The sequence below is a fragment of the Nipponia nippon genome, unplaced genomic scaffold, assembly GCF_047370975.1.
Source record: "Nipponia nippon isolate SJK-2023a ecotype South Korea unplaced genomic scaffold, ASM4737097v1 scaffold_29, whole genome shotgun sequence".
Classification (NCBI taxonomy): Eukaryota; Metazoa; Chordata; class Aves; order Pelecaniformes; family Threskiornithidae; genus Nipponia; species Nipponia nippon.
In genome coordinates, this window is record NW_028262346.1 from 4794836 (window position 1) to 4802872 (window position 8037).

General features: G+C 41.0%; 1 pseudogene; it reads right to left on the bottom strand.

The window, feature by feature from the left end:
• Nucleotides 1-5132: 5132 nt before the first annotated feature.
• On the bottom strand, nt 5133-6958 carry LOC148054952 (uncharacterized; annotated as a pseudogene).
• Between the last annotated feature and the right edge of the window lie 1079 nt (nt 6959-8037).

The window sequence follows — 8037 nt, forward strand, 5'->3', positions numbered from 1 at the left end:
ATCCAGGGACATATTAGACAGATTTTGGTTGCTGAACTAATGTCTAGAAGAAAAAGCAGCAATACATCTGTGACATATGTTAACTCCTCTTAGAATATACAAGTAACATTGCTATTTTTTTTCTGCCCTAAAAGCACGTTTTCATCTAACAGGGAATAAATACTAATAGTATGGTGACTGTTTTAGAAAGAACAGATCTAGTCCTCTAATTTCATTTAATTCTCCTGAGATTTACAGAGCATTAGAAGATTTTATTACTATTGATTTCTTTTTCAACCTGACTTAATTCAAGACCTATAATTTTCAGGTATGACTGTACAGATGTGATCCTGTTAAGTACCTCTTTTTGTAGGGACATACAAATAAAAGTTTTTGATATCTTGACATAACTATACTACTTGTAGTGTTGTACAGGCACCTTATACAGCTCTAAACACATTGGTTTGAGTAAGGAACTGGTGTAGCTCTGCCTGAGCAGATTAAGCCGACCGGCAGCTCAGAGGAGGTGTAGGTGACAGCTCAACTCCACCTCCTTGCTCAGGGTGGGAAGGCATTTACAACTCAGGCGTTGCCTATGAAACAATCCCTAACGGGGTGGAAGTCCTTTGTCCTTTTCCTCTGCCTTCCCTTTTCAGTTACTCATACTAAAACAGGTGTATTGATTAGGGTAAAACTTTACTGTGGGCATATTAAGGACAAGATGTGATTCTTTGTCATGTAACAGGGGCATCGATTGTTCAAAATACGCATGAATTAAGGAAATCATGAAAATACTGGTTTTGTATGAGAAGGCAGGGAACAAACATGTTTGCTGGCTTTGTCTCTTCCTCCTATTCACCCATAGATGGTGGCAAAACTCCTTCCTTATAGTCGTCGTAGGCTTATGATTGTATCAAGACGATGTATCACTGTTTCCTCAAGCACTTTTCACTCTCATTCTGTTTTCTGAATATCATCAAATCTTTTCCTCCGTAATACTAGTGTCTCTTCTTTGCAGTTTTTCTTAGCAAAAGCTGTGGGAAGTTTCAACTTCATTTTAATCTTCTTTGCGTATAATGCTCTGCCTTCATCTCTTTCTCAAGCAAAGCAGGGAAAAGAGTGCAGTGATTAATCCCTTTAGAGTTCCCCATGTCTGAAACCTGTAGGGGATTAATAATTTTAACAACTGATGTAGGTATGTGGTGGATGTTTTGTGTCTTTAAAGCAAATCTAGAAGATAAACTGCAGCTCAGCCAGACAATACAGCCATGCTTCAGGGATCAGGAACACAAATTCTATGGGCTAAATACGCAAGGAGTCAGGATGGATCAGGTGAATATCTGTGGGCCTTTTTAAAAAAAAGTCTTCTTGAATCATAGCTGCTGCGCTTTAAAAAGAAAGCATTTTGAATAAGGTTACAGTGGAGTGAGCAGAAGCCCATGTAAGAGTACATCAGCATCACACAGCTCTTTCTTTTTTTCCAGTGGAAGTGTTTTCACTACGGTATGGACAGGGCTTCAAAGGGTGATGCTGGCATTACCAAGCACTATCTTATATCATGTTTCAGCTGTATCAAGCTGTTGTAACTGTCATGTGTGAAAGCTTATTATGGAAAATTTTGATGTATAAAAATACTGGCCTGTTTCACAAAAACCCAAAACAACAGGTCTTTAGAAAGGAAAGTTGTTCCATAGACTGTATGTGAACCTGCTTTTCCCTCAGACTGACTCCTTTGTCTAGTACACAGTTTTCAAGAATCACTGTACAAAATTTTACAGCCATCTGTTTGGAATATACCCATTTTCAGTTTTTCACTTAGTCTCTTGGAATCTTTTCCCCTTTACCTCTAATCACATTTTAATTTTGCTGGGCCAACACAGTGCAAAATAGCAAAAATGACTCCTCACTGTAGCAGTGTAACAGTTGCTCAGTGATATTTAGAGACAAGTATTTTGATTTATTCTATAATCTCAGCGGATGGGCAGATTTTCTACATTTTGTCAAACCAAGAAAGAACAGCACTGAAGATGTGGGAGTAAATGTTTGAAATACGTAGTCAAACACAGTAATTGGAATGGGATAGAGAATAACAGAAACAGTAATGGCTTGATAAATATATTACATTGAAGTGATAACATCAGAAATGTCCCAGGGCCCTTGGACAAACCTGAACTTTCAAAATTCTCCAGTCTGGATGCCAGTCATGGAGCTCTGAAGTCATCCTCTGAGCAGAGCTGCACTCTCAAGTGCAAACCCTGAGGGTCTGTAGGCACATGAGAGCATACAGCACATGTTTTTTCCAGTGGGCCACTACTAGCACAGTCCCAATGTAAATCTTTAGAAGACTGTTCATTTGGACACTATCCTATTAAAGGATAATGCAGAGTCAGAAGCCCTTCATTTTCTTACTGTGAAGGAAACCAGGAAAATTAGGACTGATTTATGAATTTGTGGAGAAAATGAATCAGTAGGAGTGCCATTAGATCTATTAATTAATGAGCACTTAGAAGAAAATAGATGTGTCAGGACATTCCATTACTAACAAGAAAAAAATAAATAGGCAAAATGATTTGAAAGACTATATTTCCCTCTTTTCCCTGACCTTTTTTCTCTTTATGGCAAAATTGTCATATATATTGGGTTTTGCTAGTAAAGAAAAAGGCAGTTGGAGATGTATAGGAATGAGCCAGGTGGAGGTTTATAGCCTTGGTAAAAAGCAGAGATTTTAGACTAAAAGTTGGTCCAAAACTTTGTCCTGCTGCTAACAAACAGGAAAGAAGCGTGGAGAATGTGGCCACAGGTGGCAGTCTGGGCTGCAGGGACTGTGGGATGACTGAGTTCAGCATCCAGATGAAAGCTAGAGGAATGAGGACACTAGACTGTAGGAGAACAGGTTTTGGCTTGTTGAGAGACTTTGTAGGCAAGGAAAAAACCATTCTGGTCTTCTTGAAGACTGAGAATATTCACAGAAACCTCTTTTGCTAAGCAAAGAGTTTCTTAATGGAGTAATAGTGAAAAGGAAGTAGAAACAAGAACATAAAGAAGGAGTATAAAAACATTGCTCAGGCAAAAGAGGATAAAATCAGGATGGCCAATGCCACAATTAACTAAAACCAGCAAGGAAATTTGAGGGGGACGGGAAGAATCGTGTAAGTGGGCTAGTACAGAAGTGGGATATATTTAGACCCATGTGGCCTGATGAGAATTAACTCAGTGCACTAATGTAATTGCAAGATTGCTATCTCCTGTCTTCAAAATTTATTCTTATCAGGGCAGTCCCTGATGGCAGGGAGAAGGCTAATGGTACACCTATCCTTACAAAATGTAAGGAGAGGATCTGAGGAGCTGCAGACTGGTGTATGGGCAGAGAGGATACATCTGAGGACACTGAAATATGGCTGATGTCCCTGTGAGGTCACTCTACTTAACCTTTCAAAGATCACAGAGATCAGAGGAAGTCCCCAATGACTGAAGAAAGGCAAGTGTTGAATCTACCTTCAAAGGGGGCAAGAGAGATGAGTTGGTGAACTACAGGCGTGACAGCCTCACTTTTGTCTCTGAGAAACTCATGGAATCATAGAATCGTTTAGGTTGGAAAAGACCTTCAAGATCATTAAGTCCAACCGTTAACCTAGCACTGCCAAGTCCACCACTAAACCATGTCCCTAAGCACAACATCTACCTGTCTTTTAAATACCTCCAGGGATGGGGACTCAACCACCTCCCTGGGCAGCCTGTTCCAGTGCCTGACTACCCTTTCAGTGAAGAAGTTTTTCCTAATATACAACCTAAACCTCCCCTGGAGCAACTTGAGCCCATTCCCTCTCGTCCTATCGCTTGTTACTAGGGAGAAGAGACCGACCCCCACCTCCCTACAACCTCCTTTCAGGTAGTTGTAGAGAGCAATAAGGTCTCCCCTCAGCCTCCTCTTCTCTGACTAAACAACCCCAGCTCCCTCAGCCTTTCCTCATAAGACTTGTGCTCCAGACCTTTCACCAGCTTCGTTGCCCTTCTTTGGACACGCTCTAGCACCTCCATGTCCTTCTTGTAGTGAGGGACCCAAAACTGAACACAGTACTCGAGGTGCGGCCTCACCAGTGCCAAGTACAGGGGCACTATCACCTCCCTGGTCCTGCTGGCCACACTATTCCTGATACAAGCCAGGATGCTATTGGCCTTCTTGGCCACCTGGGCACATTGCTTGCTCATATTCACCCAGCTGCTGACAAACACCCTGTCGCGGATGGAGTGAGAGTGCACTTGTAAGAGCAATATGTTTATTGATAACAAAGTTTGATAATAAATGCGACAGTGGTTTAATGAGATTCGATGGCAAGATACACTTGATTATTTACTGCATAGAGGACAGGGTCAGACAAGACTGTCAGGGAGACCCTCCCGTTGAGTCATGAGGTTCAGAGAGGACCCCCTTGCTTTCTAAACTCCTTCTCAAAGAGGAGTCTAGGTGCAGCTGGATCCAATCCTAGTCCCAGACTTGGTCAACGGTTTATGTCTAAAGGATTATATATGCACAATCAATCCTTTATATCACTTAGTTGAGATTTCAAAGTTTAGCATGCTATTAGTCACTTACTGAGGATCTGTTGCGGCAAGGAATCTCTCAACCTCGAGGAGTAACCTTGAGAGGTGTCCCTACTCAAGGGGACATCCTGGCATGCAGCCCTCTGCCGTGCAGGAGAGCTCAAAAGGCTCTTGGGCTGCTCACTATTTATGGGGGTAAGATGATTAACTCATAGTCATATTTACATACCAACTCCGTATGTTAGTTTCTTCCAAATCTAGCTTGAGCTGGACACTGACCAGCACTGTGGTTAGGTAGACACATTGCCATAAATTAGCCCTTGGCTGTTGTGTTGTTATCTGTCTCCCCTGAATCCACTTTGAGCTGAATGCATCCATCACAACTGCCACTGGTGATTATCACTTGAGCAGGGCCATGGGAAAAGGTCGGGGGGGGGGGGGGGCAGGAGGGTACAGGGGGAGTACACCGCCACACTCCACCCCGTGACTATAGTCAATTCGTCTTACCTTCACAGAGTGATGGTACGGTCACCTCTTGCCTCTGTGCCATAAATAGTATATTGATAGTTTGTGCGCTGGTAGATCCATGGTGAGTAGGCAGTGAAGCACTGCTATTTGTTACACGTTAATTTGTATATTTTGGGTGGTTGAAGTTGGGTTATTTGTTTTATCATGTACCAAACCTTTATATACAACATAATTATAAGCAATAGGCATATTAGAGTTAGTAAAATCACAACTGGGTGAAGCATAAGATTAAACACTCCCCGTTGCTGTCGGTGACCATCCAAGAGGAGTTTCCCACCAATGGTGTTCTCCATCCTTCTTCACTCTTTCCAAGACATGGTGTATCTCTTCTGTATCGTGATGAACAGTGATCAGAGTTTTGTGTCCATTGTTTCGGATGCGTTCTAGCAGTTGACTCAGGTCATCATGTTGTAGTAGTTTCTTCACCAACGTAAGATTCATTCCGATGGGAGTAGGCAATAAATCTTGAATCACTGTATAATTAGATTGTAAAAATTGATCAGACGTAACAGGAGCTGAATAATTAAAGTCACATCCCATAATTTTAGTAAAGTTACAAACACAAATATTTGAGTGATTACTTGTATCTACAGTAATGGTATCTATGAATATAAAATCACACAGGGTTCTCATACAAACACATCCTTTTCCAATATATACAAGTACAGTTTCAGGGGATTCATCGGGATGTATTTCAAAATGAGAAACATCTTGTTCAGTGTCAAGACAAATGTCTTGGGCTTTGATGGTGTTACTCTCACAAATAAATCCTTGTTGTTCCCGTACAACGTATGCATTAACATCAACAGTTTGCCATTTGTTTCCATTTTGTTGGGCCCACACTCTATGTTCTAATGGATAGAGTATGGTTCCATTGTGATTTAATCCTAACGCAATGATTGGGTATATGGTATATACCGAAGCATTGTGTATTGTTAAGACAAAGGTTGTGGCCTTGTTGTTGATGGGGTCATAAGTGAAATTGACTAAATACCACCAGGATTGGAATTCTTTCTCAAATTTAGTTGCGTTATCCCAAATTACCTTTCAAATTTCAGTGGGCAAGGTGCCCTCTTCACCTTCTCTTATAATTGCTGCTACCATAGATTGCATCCACAGTTGAGCTTGGATACAACTAAGAGCTAGCGAAACACTATTTTGGGCTACACCAAGTGCATCCACAATCAATTGGTGGTCCCTTTAATTAACTTTTTTCCCACTGAGGTAATATATCAGATAAGAGCCATTGGTTAGTTCCCAGTGCTAACAGAGAAGACCGCAAGGGGTGTTCTAATTTGTTTAAATCACTTGTTGTGGTGCTCAGTTGATTTACAAGTACTTCAGCATCTATACTATTTAAGACTCCCAATCCTGTCCCTGTGACACCGGTCACATGTCTCCTTGTTCGTCTTGGAGAGGTGAGGGTTCGCCCATGTAACCATGCTAACCATCCTACATAGGACGTACCTAGGAATGGTGAACAGGCCGGTTTGATTGTAGAGATATTAATTTGCATCAATAGTTCTACTCGTTTAAGAGACCATGATGGATTAAATAACACTCATTGTTGGCCTGTATTTTTGATCACATATGGTCCAATTTCAGAAATTTGTGGGGATAGGGTTTTCTTATCCTTTGTAATCGGGGCAGATGTTGTTGTACTAGGCTCAATAATGTCTATTTTAAATTTAAAGGATAGTCCCATGCTACGGTGAGCCCAGAGGCAGACTACGAAAACAGGTTGTACTAAGGTAAAATTGTACCAACAGTCCAATTTTTCAGAGGCGCAAAGTTTCATATCTTTTACTATTGGGTGCGATGTAATATTGCACACAGAAATCTTAGATGCCTTCTCATGTGTAGACCCATTGGTCACCCGGCACTCCATTTTAATTTTTTTTCCCGCCATTCCCTGAAGTCAGTCCATCTCGTCTAGATTGTGCTAGAAAGGTTGGACCAGATGACCCTTGAGGTCCCTTCCAACCTGGTATTCTATGATTCTATGAACTTCACCAACTTCATCCCGGCTCCATTTGTTTTCCAAGTATACCTCAGTTCCATGCATGACCACAGTGGAAAGATGTAAATTTCCCTTACTCGAGTGTATTCCCATACTCCCAGTATACTTAACATGAGCTTGAGACCATGGCCACTCTAGTGTTCCTTGACCACAGGCTAAGAGAAGCAGCATTGTTAGGGTTCGGAATAGTAACACGAACACAGCGTTTTCGTTTGCCATCCTGCTGGGTACTGTAAGAGAAAAATACAGATTTGTTTCAGCAGGGAGAGTCCGAACAGGTTACCCCATTAAAAAAGAAAGAAAAATCCATCGTGCATAGGACATGCTTTTCAAGGCCCAGGATAGTGTTCCGGGTGGTGGCATGGCGCACAGGATATGTTTTGTTAGCAAATAGTTAATCGAGGTTTTGAATATTACTGTGTATTTAAGAACAGTTATTGTATAGGGTAATTCAGAAAAGATAAATTACATGAATTGTATAACTACAGGTGTTTTATATTCATCTAAGTCCATGCTACACTGCTCATTTTGTCCCTGTATAGCCCTATCCCATGACTGGATTAATCACCAGCTGAGTTAATCAGTAGATAAAGATAGATGTAGTAAGAAAAGATGAATAACTGAACAGCTGATTAAGACATTTTAACTGATGTAGACATTAGATGAGAATAAGGGTAAGGTAAGCATTCATAATATAAGAGGTCAGATTCTTAGAATTTAAAGACGGTTTTAAATAGAGCATTGTGAAACCAGACATAGAACGGAAATAAATGACTGGTATGATCCTGCATCGGACCAGTGGTTGAAGTGGTCTACGTGGTCAACAAACAAGAACTGAAACAGAACACAAAGAACCAGTTTACTGATGGGAAATCAAGAACTGTCTGCTGACCAGAAGAATGAAGAATTGAGAACACAATGGAAACCTTAGGTGGACTTTGATAATCATGTAATTGTTATAGAAACAT